Raw genomic sequence first — 23,637 nt, forward strand, 5'->3', positions numbered from 1 at the left:
ATTAAAGGTCAATATTTGCTACAAAATTAGGTATAGGTTTTCCTGTAATAATCAGCCAGACCAATAGAAACATTCAAATGCCTTTTACTGGAAGTATATGCTATTGTTTTATAGCATCCATGTTTTCTACTTGTGGTTTTACTAACCCTCTTCCTTTTAGTTATTCCAAATCATTGGCTTCCACCATATTCAGTTCATTTTCTTAGTATTCACAATCAAACCTGTCTGTCTTATAGATTGTAACAGACTATATTTTAGTACGTAAGATTCTCAGTCCTCTGATGGAATGACAGTGTCATCCTTGTATGCCTTAACATATCAGGAGTGAAACGTCACCATTTTATTCTTCAGCCTCTAAAAGATGTATAACGCTCCATGTAGCCAAATGTTATGTACTGACAGACTTGAAGGGCTTACAAAGCCTAATTTTTCCTATGGTAACAGGGGTAAGACATATTTGCCAGTATCCCTTCACATGTAGTGCTATCAAGTATCCAGACCTTCATACGTTCTCTATCAAGTCATCAACTCATCAGTTCTGTGCATGGGGTAGCTATAAAATGTTTGGCCTTTCCTAGGTTCTTTATGTGCTCTGTCAAGCTGTCAAACTTTTAAATGTTATTTGCTTTTTAAAGTTGTTAAAAAATCTAATGCATTCTAGCAGATTTAGGGATTAATACTACTCGACTGCCACATCCATTCTATGACTCTTCTATCACTCCTAGTCTGAGCATCTTTTAAACTTCTCTTACTAGCCATTTGTTCATTCTCAGAGTTATAGCTATGCCATGTTCAATCTGTTTTGTTCTCCCAGGCATGTTTGAGAACATTCCTTTAAAAAAACAGAAGTAGCAAAACAAACTAAATAAATAAAAATGCTGGCAGGCAGAGTTTCACAGGCACAAATCACTCAGGTGATGATAAACCAAAGGTGTATTTAATGATAGAAATCCACAAGAAAAACAAATAAAATGTGAGCGCTTTTGTTAAACAAGTGTTAACTTCATCAGACGTCTGGTTTATCATCACCTGAGTGATTTGTGCCTGTGAAACTCTGCCTGCCAGCATTTTTATTTATTGAGAACACTCCTTTATTTAATAGCAGAAATTTCCTTATTATGTGTCTTTGACAAAATTCCTCTAACTATACTTCAAGTAGAAATTGCCTGTCCTCTCTTTGAACATCAGCTTGCCAGCTGACCATAGAATCTTCTACTTCTTTTCATGGCTTCAGTATATTGATGTGGTAGATTTGCTCTGTCTTTCTCTTTTGTGACTATCTAAACTTTAGGTCGCAGCATTTTTCTTTCAATCACCTCAAATGGCCATTGGTATGTTCTGCATGGAGGACAGTAATATTAATATCTCATCTCCTGGCTTAAATTCTGTAAGCCAGGCATTCTTATTATAAACTCAGTGCTGCATGTCTTGAGCTTTCTGCTTGTGCAGACTAACATAATGTTCTATCACACATTGCAAGCTTTAGTCTAGCCTACAAGCTAGCTTAAAGTTTTATTCTATCACACTTTTAGGAACTGTCTTTTCTTCTTCCTAGGTTTCCTTAGCAATGTCAAGTAGTCCAATTTGATGTTTGCCATTCAAAAGTTCAAATGGAGTAAATTGAGTTGTGACCCATAAAACCTCTCTTATAGAATCAGTAAAAAAGGGTAACAACCGATTCCAGTTCTTTCCACCTGCGTCATTAACTTTTTCAGCATAGATGTCAGTGTTTTATTAAGCCTTTTTGCTAATCTATCAATTGGAGAATGATAGATTGATATCTTTAATCATATGACTTTAAAGCACTGGCTAACAATGTTTTGTCATAAAATGACTGCCATGGTCAGTAAGTATCTTCTTTAAAGATACTCAGTCTGAAAAATAACAGTACTGGTTCCCTGGAAATGGCCATAGCATTAGATTTGCGTAATGCCACTGCTTTTGGAAATTTTATAACATAATCCAATACTACTGGTATGTATTGATATCCATTGTTAAATTTCACTATTGGCCCTACAATGACCATAACAGTACATCAAAATGGAACCTTTGTAATAGGCATTGGTATCGATGGGCTTTTAAATCCAGGATGAGGTGTAATTTTCAGGCATTTGTGGCATGAAGCATAGATATTTTCTATTAATTTAAAAATGCCTGGCCATTTTAGCCTTGTGCAAACCCAGCTGACCTATTATCTTGTGATTAAGGGCTACCATCATTACTAGTGTCCTATACTGTTTTAATACTAGCAATTAATGTAGAAATTTTTGTCTCTTTACTTAATCTGTATAACAAGATATCTTTTAACTCAAAATGGAGATAAGCAGTAATATGGACATCTTTTTCACTGTCTTCTCCTACAACCTTGGTTATATTCTCTCCTCTCTGTTGCTCTACCTGAAGTATATTCTTCCTAGTATGTTTTATTAAACTTTATGTGGCTTACCTGTAAGTACACTGAGGGATAATTTCTTCAGTAGCTTGTCAAAAGAAGGAAGGTATAGCTTCATCACTAGTACAATGGCACAACAACTTCTGATATATCTTGTCTACAAAGAATAGATTGAGCAGAATTCATTCTGCTTTATTATCTCTGCTCTCTGTGCAAGCTCTTGAGTGATCTCTTTTCTTGTAAATTGCTCTCCCTTATCACGAGTGGACCCTACCTTTTCATTTTCTTTTCTTTATGTATTTTGCCATCCTTCTTCAAGATCATCTCAGAACAACATTTATCATCTCTGTTGCTTATTTCCTTACTTACAGATACTTGTTGCTTAGAATCTACTTTCCTTGAGTTTTCTGCTTTACACTAACAGAAATGGGTACAGAGCTCCTCATTTTCCTACTTATCACATTTTCATGTTCACTTTCTTCTGATAGTCATCACGTGAGTGCCCTGTATCTATTTCTATATTTTCTGTTTCTCTGCTAACACTTCTTGTAAGTCTCTGTGCCATACTTCTTGTAAGGGTCTATGCAGACCTACACATATGTATATCTTGTAAGGGTTTTTGCAGACCTATGCTGATTCTTACTTCAGAGATTTCTATCATTTCATCTTATTTTCCTAGACTGACAACTTTTACATTAGTTTTCCAGTGTTCTGTCATTGAGGTAGGTTTCCATTAATATGTATTAACATTTTTACATCTAAACACAGCCAGATTCTGGTTCTTTTTGCATCATATCAGCTAACTCATTTTCCCTGGTTCTGATACTGGACTACTATGTGACTATCACTGTCTTGTTGACACTCCCTCCCCATTCTTTTACTGAATTGGCATATCAAGCTAGTTTACTTCTTTCTTATTAAGTGTATTAGTCTGCCATACTGTTTCTGTTGAATACCCTTCCCCCTAAATCTGTCAACAATGCTTTAAAATGTTGAAAATCTTTTCATAATATGACATCATTGTCAAGTCAGGGGTTAGAGATACAGGTTGTAAATGTTTTCCTGTTTGAATTTCCATGTGTGAGAAAATATTATTTTCTATAACCACAAATACATGTTTTCTCAACTTTTTGCTTATCGTTAGTCTTATGATTACACACAGGGGATCTTTGACTAAAGTAATCTTGCTGTCATAGTCCCTTCTAGAAGTATAGTATTCCTCTCCAGGTCATTTGTAACACAATGACAAAATGATGATGATTCATTATTCTATCTACAGTCTTGTCACACTCCATAGCCATTTGTTGTATGCATTTTAATTCTCACATTTCCACTACTAGCATTCCTTCAGCATTTGTGGATCAATATTTAGCAATGTGGCTCTCCCCCACATTTGAAACAAGTATCTGTTTCACAGAAGATAGCACATTTTGTATTGTAATTTGAGACTTAGAAGTAGACAATTCAGTTTTAATTCTGTGGCATTCATTAATAAGTGTTCCACTAAAGTTATTAGCTTGCTAGAGATTCAGGGATCATTTTGCAAAAAAAAAAAAAAAATGTTCATATATTATTAGAGAATTTCTTTTTAAATCCATCTACTGTTATAATTTCCATAATGTTCATTTTGTTGTTCATATCAGGTTCTAAGCATAGCTTTAAAGTATATTTTATGTTATGTCTCTTGCCTCTTACTAGTTTGCCAGCATTAAAAATCCAGTGATAAAATGTCATGGCTTGTACTTCTGTGTTTATCCCAGTCTGAGATAAAGTTTCTTTATTATGTTTATCATAATCTGTTTAATCAGTCTCCTCAATGTCCATATACATTTTAACGTCTTTCCTGTCAGCTGGAATATCATGATTTTTATCCATCTCTCCAAGTTCTCTTGTGTACATATCATTCAAGAGCCACCAGAGAGATTCAAATCCTTATCTTTGCATGATATCTTTATTGCTTTCCTGGGTCATGCCTATTTGCATCAGTCAATCAACACAACTCTTTTAGCAGTTGTACCAGTTTCTGAACATTCTCTGCCATGGATTCCATGAGTGCCCTTAGGAGCTCCCCATGGGTTGAATGTAAAAGGAAGCACATAAGGAAATAGCAGAAAAAAGTATTGCTGGCAGATGAGCAAGAACCAGCAGCAGAAATGCTTCAGTGAAAAGAAGCACCTTCACAGGGAATTATCATCCCAAATAAATTATGCACTTGTCAGCAGGTACAAAGGGCACTGTAAGGAATAGCAAATTGGAAAGTCTTTAACCAAATCATTGCAGCATTCTCCAACACTGAATGTCTGCAAAGCTTGAGGTACATGTATATAAAGACAAAGGTTTATTACTCCAAATAAAATGAAAACATAAATGAACAAAAACATCCATCTTGGTTTCATACAATTATGTACAATATGTTCAATATTTCTCACAATACCTTATAAGCAGTCTTCATTCTTTCACAGAGCTTTCAGCCAGTAGGCTACATTTAATTGTCTATGGCTGCAGGCCTCTAACAGACCTTAATTTCACCTCTGCCCAAACATAACTTTACTAGGTTAAGTCCACAAAGGCCCCGACTGAGTTAGAGAGCAATACAAATTCCAGATATTCAGATAAGTCCCTGCTTATCTCTCACTGAACCTTTGACTAAGAAAATGACCACCCATTCTGCTGCCTTTAGGCCACATTCTTGTATACAGGCAATAATTGTCAATTAACTATTTAATGCTGTCAGTGCACTGATTAGATGAGGTAAGAATTTAATATACTGCAGTCACTCTGCATACTTTTAAGGGATTTTACTATATCCAACATGTAAATATATATGTGTGTGTGCATGTGTGCATACGTGCATGTGTGTGTGTAGTCTCTCTCTCTCTCTTTCTCTCCATAAACATGCACCTGACTCCCACCCTCCTACACATCCCAGCCATCACTTTCATGTTCCACCATCACACCTGGGCACAGACAGTAACTAGATACTGTGTGATTGTGCCCCCAACATCTAGTAGTAATTATAACACTACACCAGTGCTACTGCAAAACAATAGTGTCCTTCCTTAGTCCTAGCATCTTCAATGCACACATATACAAAACAGAAGACGTGTGTAACTTGTGAGTGCTGTCCTAAAGGTGCAGATATAGAGTAACCGTGTTGTTTAGAAGAAAGGTAACTAAACATTTGGATATTTCACTGAATATGTATATAGCAAAAGCATTTGTGAAGTGCACTTGAAAAATGTAGATATGAACCTCAACATTTTGTTTTCTTATTTTAGATTATGATAAATTACCCTATGCTGGAACATTCCTGCATATTTGCAACACACACATTCATCTATATGTCAAATGTCTGAGTGTATGTGGTATGTGTTTACATTGTTGTTATCCATTTATACAGTAAAACAAAGTAGTCCAATGATTTTAACAGTTTGAAACTCAGCAACTCATAAGCTGAAGCTTTTGTATGCAGCTCTGGTTCAAGCAGTGGGCCAATCAATTATTGTTAAAAACCTGAGTTTTATCACTGTACAGGGAGGAATGAGGTTTAAAAGAAGGCAGGGCTTAAATGGGTTATGTAATGTTTGACTGAAAATGATTGAGTAGATTATGAGTGATGAATAATCTTTGCAAGTGGAAATGTGTCAGTATGGTTTGTGATATAAAATGCTTGCAACTAGGATTGTGTCGGTGTGAGTTGTTTTTATTTATATAAATGTATGATTGCTTATGTTGTAAGTGATGGTGTAATAAAGATGCTTCTTGTTTACAAAAGGGGCAGGAACTGAATAATTTATGTAATGTTGCTTAGGTTATATGATATATAGCAATATATGCAAAGTATGTTTGTTAATGTTAATTTGTTAAAACAGTTGGATTAATATTGTATAAATGTAAGTTTGCCTATGTCATAAGTGATAATTCAAAAAAGGTGCTTAAAAAAAAAGAGTATCAACTAGACCCACTGGAAGGTAACTGTTCTGCTGAACATTCTTTAATGATTTATGGAAATGTATGCAACTCTGAAAGTCAAAAGGAGTATTTTAAATACATAAAATACATTTTAACACATTTTCATATATATAATTTACTTTGGCATGTTTAACATTTAACAGGTATAATAATATATAAGTTGCATCAATTAATTTATATGAGAAAGCATGAGTGGAAAGATTTGTTTTACCTAAAGGTACATTCACATTATCCCTCTCATGTTCAGCTGTTTAACTATTAAATGCCCGATTTTGACCATATTACATACAGACCAAGCCCATGAAGAATTAGTAAGAAGCAGGTATCTTTGGGAAATGAAAAAATATATGAATTTCCATTTATCTTTCATGCATATGACATTCTATTTTATAAAGCTGCCTTAGCTGCACGGCTTCAGCGGGTTTGTGATTTTTCTGTTTTGAGCTCTGCTGGATATGCTTCTACTAGTGTTCTTATTTTACCAAGTAATCCCTGCAAACGTGTTAGGGGAGGAAACAGTAGGACACCCTTAGGAGCTCATAAGAGAAATGCACATCTTCAGATACAGCAGTCTTACTGAGAAAGCCACACTGCAAGCAGATGAATATACTCAAGACAGTAAACAGAGAAAACATTTCCTTTTCTCATTCCTTTAGGACTGAATGTGACTAATCCCTAAGAATCTGCACCTGTTAGCAAGCTTTTCCATAGTTCCTTATGGTGTTCATTCAGTTTATCCTAAGGGTCTAGACCATCTGGTTAGCTGATCAGTCATTCTGTCATTAATGCAATCATTACACTAGGGACAGTCAGTAAATGGAAAAAGTCATGCCTCAGTAAGAAACAGAGCACAGCAGATAGCATTTCAGCAGTCAGAGTTAAACTAATGTTATAGCCTAAGAAGCGAGAAGTTATCACCTAGTTTGATTCCTATAGTGTTTATATGAATATTCTATGACTTTGAATATAAATTCTAACCTCCCAATGCAAGCAGTTTACACCTAAAATTAGATATTTAGGCCTCTTACTAATAATGATTAATACTTTTTTGAAAAACTGTTAGTGAAGTAATATAATGTTTGATAAATCACATTGTATCTGTGCTCAGAAACATGTGAAAGTAACTGAGAATGCAAACAACAAGCTCTCGAAGTAGCTTTGTGTTTGCCTACTTAGAATATTTAGTCAGTTCCTGCCTGATCTGTTTCCACACACTGTTACTGGGCCTCAGTAACTTGCCTTCCCATTTGTCTCAAATGTGTTGGATGTAACTTGTTGTCACCTACAATGATTTTCCCCACTTGCTTCACTTCTGCTCCCATCCAAATCACACATACACACACACACACACACACACACACACACACACACACACACACACACACACACACACACACACACACACACACACACACACACACACACACACACACACGCACCATTCTTTTGACAAAACTACTTCAACATATTTCTCCACTCCACTCTTGTTTATCTCATTATAACTGTACTCATCACTTTGGAAAATTTGGAAGAGACTTTCTGAATTTGTTTTAGTTTTCTTAGACCTCTGCATGCCTTTGTCATTTTTCTCTCCTCTGCTGTCTAATAATATTCCATTTGCCATTCGTCCATTACTGAAGGTATTGTCATGTACACCTGCCGATGTTTCACCTACCCATTAACAATTTTTTTTTCAGTTCTTTGCTTTGTACTCCCCGCTTTGGCTACTCAGTTTACTGATCCTCTTATCTAATAGCTATGGCTTTGCTAAAATGCAGACATGCCATGGCTGCTGTTACACTTAATTACTTTCTTAACAATCCATTTAAACAAATCTGTCTGCTTCTGCTGTATTTATTTGCCATCTTCATCCTGTCTTTGATCTTGTGGAAAGTTGAATTAAAGATCCTCTCTGATTCATTCTTTTATCTGCATTAGATGGGTGGATTGGCCCTACGTGAGTGTGTGCGTTTGTGTGCCTTCTGTGGGAGGTCGGGCACCGGACTGGCAACTTGACACTGTAAAACTCCACTGCCAATCATGAGCGGACAGATGATCCACTATGGCGACCCCTAACCAGGAAAAAGACGAAATAAGAAGAAGAAGAGATGGGTACATGTACATTGATCTTAGCAGGTACCTCTAAGAAATGGTCTTACTAGTTTATGTACTTTGCTATGCAAGGTAGCAAAATTCTAGACAAGATATATAGCACATCGTATGAATGCCGATTTAGGAATGCATAGCGTGTTCTCTTAGGAAAAGGAATAAAAGGAAACCAATAAAAGGCATTCAGATGTCTAAACTTTATTCACACAGTGACAGTCCCATAATTATTTCAGTGTAGAGGATACATTAATATTTGTGGCATAAGGCCAAGACAGAAAGGGAATATGGAGGAATATAAATGCACTTCTTGGAGATAGTGTGGAGGTAGCCTATTGAGCAGTTATCTAAGAAAATGCAAGATTATCAAAAAAGTCATACGTCTCAAGCATGCAATACTTAACTTGAAAGATGTCATACCATTAAGCATAAATATGAGAATTGTACCCACTCTAAAATGGTTACACTGATGAGGTGCAATGTTATGTTTTACTATATTTTATAAAGCATAACTTTCATCTGTTTTTCAATGTAAAAACAATGAACAGTGGTTTACTTCATAAAATACTGTAAATATGCTAGAAAATATAAAAGCATATTTGTACAGTTTGGGTTATCTGGGATAGCTCTGTTGATCAAAAGCCAGATGTAAAACCAGTCAACCTACCAAACATGAATTATAGATTGTTACACTCAGTACAGGTTCAGTGACAGGATGTAGCATGGATGTGGATTACATGATGGTAAGGAGGAAGATAGACATCCTCTGTATCCAGGAGATAAAATAGAAGGGTAGCGCAGCAAAGCCACATGGTTTGAGATCCAGAGTCTACTACTCATGTGATGACAGACTAGAAATGGAGCAGGAATTGTGGTGAGTGAGAGGCTTCAGAAGACTAATAGGAATGTTATCAAAAATAGTGACAAACTCATGGCATGTGGATTCCTGTGTAAGGACAGGGCACTAGTCATAATCTCTGACACAGCACAGTTCTGATAGTGAGAAAAAGAATGCATTCAGGGAGCTGTTCCAGGACCTACTAGATGAAGCAGAGTAACATGAGTGAGTGTTGGTAATGGGTGACCTGAATGCATGTATCAAGACATACAGAACAGAATATGAGGACTGCTTGGTTCCACATGGGTGGGACAACAAGAATAAAGACTGACAGGCTATTCTAGAATTCTGACTGGCAAATGGCTTGATGGTGACCAATGCATAGTCCGGCAAGAGACACAGTCACAGGATCACATACAAAAGTGGCTAACATGCAACTCAGGTAGCCTTCCTCCTGGTAAGGAAAGGGCACTGGGGTAGAAGCAATAACTGCAAAGTCATCCTCATTGATAGTTGGCCCACAAAATAAATTATTGGTTACCAAAATTATCTGCAAGCAGTGGTCAGTGAAGGCTCTATGGTCTACAGAGAATAGACTGAAAACTGGGAAGTTGACTGGAGAGAAAGTACAAGAGTTCAAGGAAATATTCATGGCTCTAACACCTCAGGAAGAAGATGAAATAGGTGGAGAGGAAGAAGAATGGAAACGTCTCAAAAATCATGTGTGAGGGCAATAGAATAGATATGCAGCCAAGCCAGGCATTGAAATAAGGTACATTAGGATGGTGGGTCATGGAATGCAGAAGTCATGAAGTCATCAAAAGAAAGAAGAGGTGTAGGAAAATGTGGGAAATAGAAAGGTCAGACAAGACTAAAAAGGAATACTGACTGGCTAACAAAGATGCTAACAGAGGCAGTTGCAATAGCAAAGAACAAAGCATCAGAGACACTCTGCTAGCCTCTGGAAAGTAACTTGGCAGAAAGCACAAAAAAACTCTATCAAATTGCAAGGTAAAGACAGAATGATAAAGAAGCCGATCAAGCATCCTTCATAAGGTATTTACATACAACGCCAACTCCTGTCCCAGGAAAACCAGTCTAAGTGCAAGTCTTGCAAGTATTTTCTTTAAGCAATCCCAAAGAAGCGTTCAAATCAAAGATGAATAATAACGCTTTTATTAACTCAATAAAAAGAGCGTTTTCGCCGTGGTATTACCACAGCTTCTTCAGCAAAAGTAAACAACATTTGAAAAACCCGCCAATTCTTTATGTATGCTATCCATGACGTCAAAAATGACATACACTCTTTTAAAGAAACATAATCCAAAACACCATTTTATACACATCGCTATTACTACCTAAAAATAATGTTAAAATACTTTTTAAAAACTACAGACAGTTTAAAATCCATTGATTATCATCATATCGGTTAACATTAAGAAACCCTAAATTGATTGTTTATTGATAACCCAAAATTCATAAACAATACCTATATGTACAAACAAACTCACAACCTTTCATAACTTCCTTTACTTGTTTTATGTCCTATTTTGTTAAGTGTGAACTGATAATAGTGGATTAATTAAAAATTATCTAGATTTGTTAAAAATCCAACTGAAATAATATTAACTTATTAATGTTTGTTAAGGTAGTTAAAAGAATTTATTAAAAATGAAAAATAGGTTTATTACCGTTTGTGTCTTAAATAATTTCTCATTTTCAAGACACATGATATATTACAGCTCTCATTTAATCCTGGAAAACAAAATGAGTTTAAACGTAGCTGCCACTCTAATTCTCGGACTTCTAATTGTATGTTAGTTGGTCCCCCCCTCAATGTTTGTTCCACAGAATCGATAGCTAAAAAGTTAAAACTATGACCTTCATATTTCTCACAATGTTTAGCTAAGGCATTTTCATTTTTTCTTTTTCTAATTGCATACAAATGTTCATATATTCTGTCGCGTAACCTGCGATCAGTTTTTCCTATGTAATATGCTCTACAACAGTTACATCAAGCAAGGTATACAATAGATTTAGAAGTACAATTTAAGTTGCAATTGATGTGGTAACTATTGTCCCTTATTTTAAAAGTACTGCTATTTCTAACATAATGGCAATATTTACAAAAGCCACATTGTTTACATCCCTTAAATTTAGTATTATTATTATGTTTATTTTCACTTTCAAGAATCGATTTGAAATTATCACCTCTTTTGTAAACAAAGTTCGGTCTGTCTCCTAATTTATCTAGTAATTCCTCATTATTAAGAATGAAATGCCAATTTTTCAATATTATTGATTGGATTTCAAACGAGTCACTGTTAAATGTGGAAATGAAACAAGTTCTACAAGATAAAGTTCCTTTATACACATTAGTGTTTTCTACATTTTCTGTAGGTATTGTTGTCTCGTCTAACACTATAATGTTTGAAGTAGTATTGATCTCTATAGGTCTCTTTTTAAGTAGAGGTACATAAAAGCCATTCACTCTTTTTTGATCTACTTCCTTCAAGAGTTCCAAAAATAAATCTGGTGGGTAATCTCGACTTATAAACATTCCTTCAAGTTTTTTACATTCTTCATAAAATAAAACATCCCTGTTACACATCCTGGCAGCCCTTATTAGTTGCCCTTTTATAATCGCCTTTTTCTGCTTAAAAGGATGTGAACTTTTGAAATGTAATAATGAATTACAATATGTTTTCTTCCTGTATATTGTCGAAATATATTCAAAATCAGATTCGTCTTTGGAAAGCCTTACGTCTAAGTAATCTATTTCATTTCTTGAAAAAGTAGATGTAAACTTCAAAAATGATGTTGTGCTATTTAAGTAATCCACCAGAGTTGTAGCTTCTTCTATTTCTCCTTCTAAGAGAATAAACACATCATCTAAATACCTTGTATATAGTTTAATTTTATTCATTAAACTATTATTAAATAAGAAGGTTTTTTCCCAAAATGCCATAAACAAATTTGCCACCGATGCTCCACACGGTGACCCCATTGCTACACCTTGTGTTTGCATATATACTTTTTCATTGAACATGAAATAGTTAGATGACAAAATAATGTCCAATAATTCTGTAACTATTTCAATTTCCTTTTTTGTAGCACCCAATTCTTTAAGCATAAGGGAAACCCATTCAAGTGCTTCTAAATGTGGTATTGATGTGTAGAGATCAACTACATCAACCGTCAGAAAATTAAGACAGTTATCAAATTCCATATTGTTCATACTATTAAGAAAGGACCATGAATCCTTACAAATATGAGGAACTAGTTTCAAATATTTCACCAAAATTGTTTCTACCAATTGAGCGCATGGGTAAGTGATGGACAAACGTCCATCAATTATTACACGTAATGGAGGATCGTTAAGATTTTTATGGATTTTCGGAATGCCAAAAGCCACAGGATTCTTAGACATACTAATATCGATATAATTGTATGTGTCTAAGTCAATTTTACCCCCAATGAACAAATCCCTGAAATAACTTCTAATCCTTGTTTTTGAGATGTTCATTTCATTAATTGAAGATGTTTGATACGCTGCCCCAGCTAATATACTTTCCATTTTTTCTATATAATGATGGTTATCAAAAATAACCAAACCCCCTCCCTTGTCCGGCTTGACAACTCTCGTTGCTGAAGCACGAAGTTGGTTAAGACATTCCATTTGCTCCCTTGAGGTGTTATAGTTTAAATATTTTTTCGTTCCTCCTTTACTTTGTTTTAAACTTCTAATATCAACCTCACAGGTTTTTTCAAAGGTTGCCAATGTATTATGTAGGGGGGGGTTGAATGTACTGGCTAATTTTAGCTTACCATCATCAATTATATTTGTGTTATGAAAGAAAACATTCAAATTTAGTTTCCTAACGAAACATTTAAGGTCTATAATAGTTTTGGGGATGTTACATCTCTTTGTTGGGACAAAAGTATTCCCATGAGCCAATAATTCCACCAAACAAGGATCCAACTCTAAACTTGCAAAATTGTAAATTTTAAAGTCCCCTTTCATGTTGGTCAAAATTCTGGGCGTGTTGTTAAAAGTCTCTTCCATTGTTGAACTTACAAAATCTGCAAGTATTGTTGGAGGCTCCTGAATTGCTATTTGATTCATTTCATTGATTCTTATTGGTAAAATTAATTCCTGGTTCTGTTCCATTTCTTCTGTTGGAACTTGGCATTCCGTGGGCCTAAAAAACGGCCATTGTTATAATTGTTTTTATAATAAATTTGTCCATTGTTCGTGTATTGAGGGGGCCCATTCCTAGTAACATTTTCTTGTATTCTGTTGCTTCTTCTTACACCAGGTCTTTCTACCTCTTCAAAATTATTGTCGGAATTATCATTAAAATTACCTTCATCCGAAGGAACATTCTGGTCTAAACTCACGTTTTCCACATGATTAAGACTTTGATTTTTAGGGTCATTTAACTTTAAGTAAGCTGTGTTACTCTTATAAGCTGCCCTATCTCTCATTAGTTTCTTATTTTTCGTTGTTTTTGATTTTTCAATAAATGAGTCTATGCTCGTAAAAATACGGGCATAGTCAAACCTGTAACGCTCAAAATCCAGGTCTTTCTTTATTGAATTGTCCAAACTAGTAACTTCCTTAGTTATTCTGTCGATTTGAATGTTATAGTGTTTAACTAAGACATCTAGTAGTTGCAAGCCTTGAGCATCGAATAACATAGTTAATTCTTTGTTAAAATCAGCATCAAAGAATAAGCCTGTCGGACAAAAAGTGGATCTCAGCCCTTTAGGTATTAATTTTTCTGATTGGCATTGTTTAAAGTATTTAACTTCTAATTGCAATCTCTTTAATTTTAAGAGATGCGAGTCAAAGTTCTTTAAATTGTCAATAATAGAAGTATTACTTACTATGGTGTTATTCGCTTCATTATGTATTTGTCTCTGTCCAAGGCTAAAATTCATATTGTCCATGTTGTTAATCCAGTCGTCTACAGCGGGAATTCCCGTTACACTTAATGGCTGTTGGTTGTTGCCCAAGGCTGGAAAATGAAAATCATACATCTCCCCGGTCAAGGGGATGACATTTTCCTGTGCATTAGACGATCGTAAAATGTTTTGCCGTTGACCTAAAGGTAGCGAGCCTGTTGCAGTACTTTTTGTGGCTTGTGTTATCTCAAGTTCATTAGGTGTTAATTGGGTAGTTGTTATTCTTGCTGGAATATTAATTTGCGAAGATCCATTCGGAACAAAGTCACGCTTTTCCAGCTTGTCAATTTTTGTAGAAATTACATCCATCCGTTGAGACAGGTCTTTTAGTAATGCAGCCAAACTAAAATTATCATTCTCGGCTGGCTGGTTTACAAACCTGGGGCTCCCAGGACTAAGAAGTTGGTCGGACGACATCCTGACAACTCAGTACAGCGAAACCAAAAAGACCAACTGTTGAAAGACAATTACATACAACGCCAACTCCTGTCCCAGGAAAACCAGTCTAAGTGCAAGTCTTGCAAGTATTTTCTTTAAGCAATCCCAAAGAAGCGTTCAAATCAAAGATGAATAATAACGCTTTTATTAACTCAATAAAAAGAGCATTTTCGCCGTGGTATTACCACAGCTTCTTCAGCAAAAGTAAACAACATTTGAAAAACCCGCCAATTCTTTATGTATGCTATCCATGACGTCAAAAATGACATACACTCTTTTAAAGAAACATAATCCAAAACACCATTTTATACACATCGCTATTACTACCTAAAAATAATGTTAAAATACTTTTTAAAAACTACAGACAGTTTAAAATCCATTGATTATCATCATATCGGTTAACATTAAGAAACCCTAAATTGATTGTTTATTGATAACCCAAAATTCATAAACAATACCTATATGTACAAACAAACTCACAACCTTTCATAACTTCCTTTACTTGTTTTATGTCCTATTTTGTTAAGTGTGAACTGATAATAGTGGATTAATTAAAAATTATCTAGATTTTTATTGGTTACCAAAATTATCTGCAAGCAGTGATCAGTGAAGGCTCTATGGTCTACAGAGAATAGACTGAAAACTGGGAAGTTGACTGGAGAGAAAGCACAAGAGTTCAAGGAAATATTCATGGCTCTAACACCTCAGGAAGAAGAGGAAATAGGTGGAGAGGAAGAAGAATGGAAACGTCTCAAAAATCATGTGTGAGGGCAATAGAATAGATATGCAGCCAAGCCAGGCATTGAAATAAGGTACATTAGGATGGTGGGTCATGGAATGCAGAAGTCATGAAGTCATCAAAAGAAAGAAGAGGTGTAGGAAAATGTGGGAAATAGAAAGGTCAGACAAGACTAAAAAGGAATACTGACTGGCTAACAAAGATGCTAACAGAGGCAGTTGCAATAGCAAAGAACAAAGCATCAGGGACACTCTGCTAGCCTCTGGAAAGTAACTTGGCAGAAAGCACAAAAAAACTCTATCAAATTGCAAGGTAAAGACAGAATGATAAAGAAGCCGATCAAGCATCCTTCATAAGGTATGCTAGCAACCACCTACTCACCAGTTCACAAGACATCAAAGGGAAATGGAAAGAGTACTTCCAGCAAATTCCGAATGAAGAAAACTTCATAGAAGCTGTACTGACCCAGACACAATATATCATGAAAGAAGAGGAGCCCACCCCAGAAGAAGTAAGAACATCACTAAGTAAATGAAGTAAGGGAAAGCAGCAGGCTCAGATGAGGTCATGACAGATATGATCAAGAAGTTGGGTGAGTTAGGGTAGAAATGGTTCCAGAGAGTACTCATAGCCTTATCCAGACAAAGGCATAGTCCAGACAACTGGGAATAAGCATTCTAATTCCAGCTTACAAGAACAAAGGAGACATTCACAACTGCGGTCAATATAGAGGTATCAAACTCCTGCCACATTGTACCAAAGATCTAGAGAGGGTGACTGATAAATGAATATGCAAAGTAGTAGAAAATAAGATGGGATGTGAACAGTTCAGATTCAAATTAGGATGCAGCACAACCAACCAGATGCTTGCAGTGAGACAGACAGTTGAGAAGAAGCTAGAGATGAGGAAAGAGTCCAACTGAGCATTCTTAGACTGGGAGAAAGTATATGACAAGGTCACAAGAAAGCTAATTTGGGAAGTCCCATGTTGTGATTGTGCTAAACATTACACTATCAAATTGCTTGTGGAAGGTAATGTGTTTTTAGACATCATCTACAGATACATTTATTGTTTTGCTAAGATATGCTATCACCTATGATAGCACCATTGCTTAATCTCCATCCCAGTCTAAGATCAGAAAGTGTGACATCAATTTCTTAGAGATAATGCTAATATGGGTGTTCACATAGGTTTGGCAAGATCATCTCAAGAACTACAAAGTTGTGTCTTACTCTGACAACCAGGTCATGATGAAAGTCCTACTAAGAAGGTCTTCTAAGTCAGTTTTGATACTTTCAGTTTTATTTAGTTTACAAATGAACTTGACTTTTTCTGCCAGGTATGTTCCAGGCAAATTGAAAGCTATAGGTGACAAATTATCTCCTTCTCAGATTTGCAGGTTCCAGGAGCTGGTGCCGGATACTGAACAGTTTCCCAAACCAGTTCCCCAGGAGATACGATTGCTTATATGGAATGACATTGGCTCCACTGACCAATTCATGGATGACAAGCACCAGAAGGGTTTATAGCTCAGTCCTGAATATCTTAAAATGTTTTTATCTTCATCTTTCCAGCACAGAGAGACATTGGTCCCTTTCACTGACCTTACACTACTTGTTGCACAGATGTTTATCAAAAGAAGCAGTCAGTACAATTTGGATCTGATATTACTAGCCCTTCATCAAACAGGGTTTTTAGAGGGTGGGTCAATTTGAGGGGGCTGTCAAGGAGCAAGGCATTCTATAGGGAAGGTATTTTTATGCTGTATCATTGTAGGAGTCTAGGCCATTACAGAACACTTTCACACTGTTGTGCTGTGCTCAGCATTATTTTCTTGACTCAATGCTGGTATTTTTTAGCTTAGTGAACTGCTGTAGTCCCAGTTAATGGGGGGATGTCAATCCAGTGCAGGGCAACAAGTTCACTTAGACAACTCTGACAATTATGATTCATGCCCAGTGCATTGGGTCTGGACCCTGCATCAGGTAGCTTATGACGCATCACATAATCATGTCAGTTATTAATATTTTGCTCAGGACATCCTCAGTGGGAATTACTACATGATTAACACAGCACTTGCTGCATCAAATGAGGGGTTGTCCAAGAAAAGGAGAGAAAGAGCATGCAACCGCATTCTGGTAGCTGGTTCCAATATGGCCTCACCCCTCTTTAGATCCCCTTTCTTTTCATTGGCCTCTAGGTTGAGTGACTTTGGCAAAATGTGATGAAAATACAGGTGAAGATTTGTTCACCAAGGAAGTAAAGGGGAGACTGTGAATGCCATTCAGGCTGAGGTGAAGACAAGCTGGCATGGGTGGGGTGTGCACAAACCAGTTACATCTGGAGTCATTTCCTGAAAGCTGGCAATGTTATACAAGGTAAAAATTAGTTTATTTCAAAAAGCCTAATTTTAATTGTTGTAGTATTGTGATCTTAATAAATGGTCACATTGGCACAGGTGTTTGTGGTCACTGGGCTGGAATATGGAACAAGAAAAATTTCTCAAGCAAACATTTTGTCCAAGACCAAGCCACTGTTTGGGGATATATGTCCAAGCAGAGCTATTTAAGCCTAGCACCTGTTCCAAGACATCAGTCTGGTGGTATGCTTTTTCTGACACGGCCTTCTCACCCCTTCCTCTTTTTGCAGGATCTGGGTGGGTACAGTCATGATACAGCCTCACCCCTCTGTGGATCCCCCCTTTCTTTTTGTTGGCCTCCAGGCTGAGTGACTTTGTTATAAGGTGATGAATATACAGGTGCAGATTTTTTCAACAAGGAAATTGAATGGAGCAAGGAGAACACCACTCAGGCTGAAGGGAAGGCAAGGCAGCATAGGTGTACATGACCAGCTACATTTATATAAAAATAATAAATAAGGCCCAGAAATGCACAAAAGCCAATGCTGGAAACAAACCAGTGTAGAAGAAAACAAATGACCAGCAAGGCTACCACGACCATAAAAGTGCTTTTATTAAAACCAAGATAAGCACTTTTGCGTTGGCTAATGCTTCTTCAAATTCATATAACATAAAACAAAACACACATATTTAAAGTAAATAACATCACCAATCACAAAGCTGCTAAAACATCACAACCAATAAAATCATAGATTCACTCTCCTCCTTCTTAAAACTGATTTGAGGCAAACATTGGCATTTATACCTGGAAACTTATTGGCTTGCAGTCTAAGTATCCACTGCAATCCTAAGCTTTCCACATAATTATTCAAGTCACCACCTCTAGGGTTAACCTTCACACATTGTAAAACCCTAAAGGAGAATTTATGTCCTGGGTTCTTATTGATATGCTTTGCCCATGTTGGTGATGACCAGGTCCAATATGTTGTCACCTCCGGTGGGGGTGTTGACCAGTTGATCCAGGGCATTCGAGTTTATAGGAAGCGTTGGGCAAGGGAGTTAGTACTTGAATATTTCTCCCAGTTAATGTTTGGGTAATTGAAATCACCCAGTATTAGGACCTTCATATTTTCCAGTGTCTCCAGAAATGCGGAATGGGGGGTCCTGGGTCATGGTGGGTGATCTGTAGTAAGCTAGAATTTGAATTGCAGTTTTGCCCACTGTTAGTTGCACATGGATGATCTCTGAGGCATTGTGCTGCACCACTAACCTGACGGTGCGGGTATCCTTGATGCAGGGGAATCTAGCCAATGTACTGTCCATCCATTCAGCAAGTAAGCAGTTATGCTTCTCTGATACATTATGGTGTTCGCCTTTATTTTTATAGTGCGTCCTTGCACTTCAACCCTCCTTTATTCATGCATTTTTTTAAATGTACATTTATATGAGTGTTGTCTGTGATATTTATCTTTTCACCACAGTTACCAACAACTAAACACTACACTGCTGTGCTATGTTTTTTATGTTAAAAATGTACCATACTGTTAAGTGGTGATTGAGAAGTTTGCTGAAAAAAAACAGCTACCAGCCACACAGAACTGGGTAAAGGCTGAACTGTTATTTGAGATACTGCAGCTTCATGGGGTTTTGCACTACAGCAGTTTAGTTGTGGAGCTTTTGCAGAACGTAGATGTTTGAGCATTTTTTAGTTGTAATGTATTATTTTCTTGCAGTGGGAAGTTTTGTACTGTTGAGATGTATTAAAAAGCTGTTTTTACAGCTTAAGGTCTCCACTTACAATCGCTGAGAAAATTATTTTTTCCACGTAAAATGCTTGATTTACAATGTGCATGCTGATTAGTCTGTCCAATCTGTGTGCATGTTTTTAAATGCTAATTATCTTTTATTGTGTAATACATTAATGCATCAATATGAAGAAAAATGCCGTGGTGTTGTAAATGGAGAGAGCAGTAATACTGCCATTGGTACACATCATTACAAATAATCATTTTTAATCTGCCATCCTCTGTCCCTTGCAAATAGCACAAAATATCAATAAATGCAAAAGCACTGCACCTGTATTACACAAACACATTTTTTTAAATTTGCTAAATTTTTCTACACAGAGATTTAAAGCGCAATATCTGAGACACCATTCTGAACAGCAGGAGAGAAAGACAGAGAGAGGAAGACTGACAGCACCGTAAAGAAGAAATGGAATTAGTAGAAAGGAACAGGTGAAACAAAGAAAGATCATGCTGTTTTTCTGCTAAGATTAACTCATTTTGTTTGTATTGATTAACTATACAATCGTTCTCTTCCACACCACTCTGTGGGAGAAACACTACTGTGCAGACAAATGGTATTGCGAAAATTGGCTGAATTAATTAAATAACTTTGCTGAATTAATTAATTTCTGTTTCAGATTTTATCAACTGCCATTAGGAAACAAAGGCAGTGATGGAATGATGCTGAAAAAAGCAGATTGTGAATGTGTACATACATATAAGTCAATTGTTCCTGTCCATCTAACATTATTGTGTGTGTGTGCGTGTGTGTGTGTGTGTGTGTGTGTGTGTGTGTGTGGGTGTGTGTGTGTGTGTGTGTATATATATATATATATATATATATATATATATATATATATATATATATATATATATATATATATATATATATATATATATATAAATGTCAGTAAAGACTAAAAAAAACTAGCATGCTATAATATATGATAATTCATATTGTTAACTGATTTTTTTTAATCCACTAAAGAGTAACACCAAGATAAAAATGACTGAAGAACACCAGCAACATTTACAAAGTAACAGAATTAAAGTTGTAGCTTATTATTTCAGTGTGTACCATATATTAAAAACTTTACTGGTGCTTAAGATGTGTATTGCTAGCCAATAATCACAAATGTCTCGTGAGTTTAAAGGTATTCTGCATATATGGTCACACTGTGTTGCTAAAGGTATTTTAAAGAGGTGCTTATGGTATACATTATTGCACATTATCTCCTACATTTCTTACATACAAATGAACCAGTCCTCATTTCTTCATAAACTATAAGATATCAAAGGTGCAGCAGCAACAGCTTTCATCACATCTGATTCAGCCATGTACAAAATAGAACCTGCTGCAGACAGATGAAGCCTACCCACGTCTGGTATTTTGTGTTTTTATGTCAGAGTGTAAGCAACAAAAATGACTCCCAAAAAAATATATGATACTTACATACAGAGACACTGACACAGACATAAGTGTACACATACATGCATACATGCACACATACACACATAAATAGACACAGGTATGAACAGACATTCTCTCTCTCTCTCTCTCTCTCTCTCTCTCTCTCTCTCAAAGACAGTACACCAAGACTGCATGAGGGATATGAGGGTTAAAGCGGTTACTAAGACAAAAGTGGTCTTCTAGAACACTTTGACTTCTAAAAGTGAAGGAGCCAAGGTACTGTGGCATTCAATAAGGAAATAGTACTACTGTAATAGACTGGCTGTATAAAAAAATGAGCTGGTCGTATAATACCATTTCTTATAATAATAACCTGTAGACTATATCTCTAATGAAATTCTGTCTCTTCTAAGGACAACAAAGGCAGACAATGGATGCTACCCAGCAGAGGAGCCAGAAATAGAAGTGATTTCAGAATTAATTATACTGAGCTGAAGAAGAAATCAGCATAGGAAAAAAAGGCAGTGACTGAGTGATGAAGAATTTCATTTTGGTTAAGTATAAATATTTCAGATCTTTGCACTCCTCAGTAAAAGAAAATCCTTACAGCCTGGAAATGATGAAAGTCTGAAGGCAATACATTTTGAATTTTGCCATATGATAATCACACTAGCTTATTAAGGTATTAATATTGTCAGCAGTGCAGCTTAATTGATAGCACAAAACAGCAAAGCATATATATATGTGATTTTATATATATATATATATATATATATATATATATTTTTTTTTTTTTTTTGTTATATATAAAATGTACTTAAAGACTAAAAAACTTAGCATGCTATAATATAATACCATGATAAAATGACTGAAGGACTCGAGCAAAATTCACAATGTTCGAACAGAATTAAAGACCTAGCTTATTATTTCAGTGTGGACCATATATTAAATACAAAACAGGCTTAACCAGTTTTTTCTGGAAGGTCACCATAAAAGTAAAAAAATGAGTTGTGCCCTGAATGTGATAAAAGCTGAAACATTAAATAGGACTGCTTCAAAATCATATCATGTTGCAGTGATGAAGCAGATTGAGTTATCTGGTATTGCTTAGGAAGGAAGAAGGTGGTGCTATGAGTCATCAGCAGAAGATGACTAGTTGTGTGCTATGAAGGTTCATTACTGTTTGGGTTTTAAATCATATAACTTGCAGTTCAAACTGCTAAATTTCACCACATTTCACCCAAGTTACCCAGTCTCTACAGTTTGGGTAAGTGATGATGGGACAAACCTGACACCAACATCAAACTTGAATTCATATGATATAAATTAATACCTTCAACAAAAATAGTTTCACAGTTTAATAATATCCACCAAAATAAAATTTAAAATCAGCAAATTTATACACAGAATACTGATGGATTTTCCACTCATGGTAATGATTGTGGGAAAGAGTTGAAGGTCTCGCTGTTGTCTGGTTAAAAGCAGTATGACAGTAGCTTTGATACAGCTCTACTATGAATTGTCAACTTCCTGAAAGCCGATACTTCAAAAGAATGAAAAAAATGTCCTAAAACCAAGCGGGTTAAAAACCCCTTTTTCTTGTTTTCTATAAGAGCGTAAGCCCACCTGCAAGCCCTAGATATAGGAGGCAAGCCCCCCCACATCCCCAAACTTATGTATACCAACTCTAAAGCTGCACCAACTTAAAGAAGGGAGAAATCCCCCTAAAAAGTGAATCAGTGCTGGCTCACACTTAGAAAATACAGAGGCAATGATTTTCTATGAGAAAAGCATTCAGCCTTATGTTGTTTGATTTACTTTCTCCTTGAGGTTGTGTAGGGAAGCCCTTTGCAGTAGCTGCGACAGAAAAAACCTATATGTGTTCGAAAGATTTATCAGTGGTTATGCCTGATGAGCCCATAAAATGCCTCACACAAGGAATGGATTTCGTGTTTGGTCTTCTTTGTAACCCCTTTTAGGAAATAAATGCATAGAGTACATACAGTAAGTCCCTAGTGGAGCTAGAAATCTGAATATATGGCATTTTTTCCTGCAAGCCAAGCCCCCTGACACATGCATACAGACTCTGCTAATACAACCAGTTAATTTTACTTCATTGACATTATATTTGGGAACACATATTCACTCCTTGCACTAAATGACTGGTGGTGCCTTATAAATTACAGTTACATTCCAGGAGTATTCTCAGAAAACATATTATTCAGAAAAGATGGATGGATTAAAGGACACCTGTGCATTAAGCACATTTTTTCCTTCCCTAGATTTTATCCCCGCATACAGAATGACCCCATACTTCACATATTAAACAACATGACTTGGCAATTTCTTCCCCTCTGTAAAATCTCGTTTCTAGTCAGCTTCCCATCTGTGCACCAAGTTGTGGCCATACCTCTCATACTCTTTGCTCAACAATTCTAGGCAAAACCCAAAATAAAGGGGGGGGGACAAAGGACTAATATCAGGGACAATTTTTAAATATTACTCTAATTCTTTAAAAAGTTAATAGGGTTGCATTTTCCAAATAACAAGAAGCATGAAACTCTTATATCTGGCATTATTTCCAGTGTAATCCTCAAACATTTACCAGAAGAATCAAAACTTTTGC

Source organism: Protopterus annectens, chromosome 5.part0, assembly GCF_019279795.1.
Source record: "Protopterus annectens isolate FY-2018-M chromosome 5.part0, PAN1.0, whole genome shotgun sequence".
In the NCBI taxonomy this organism is placed as follows: Eukaryota; Metazoa; Chordata; order Ceratodontiformes; family Protopteridae; genus Protopterus; species Protopterus annectens.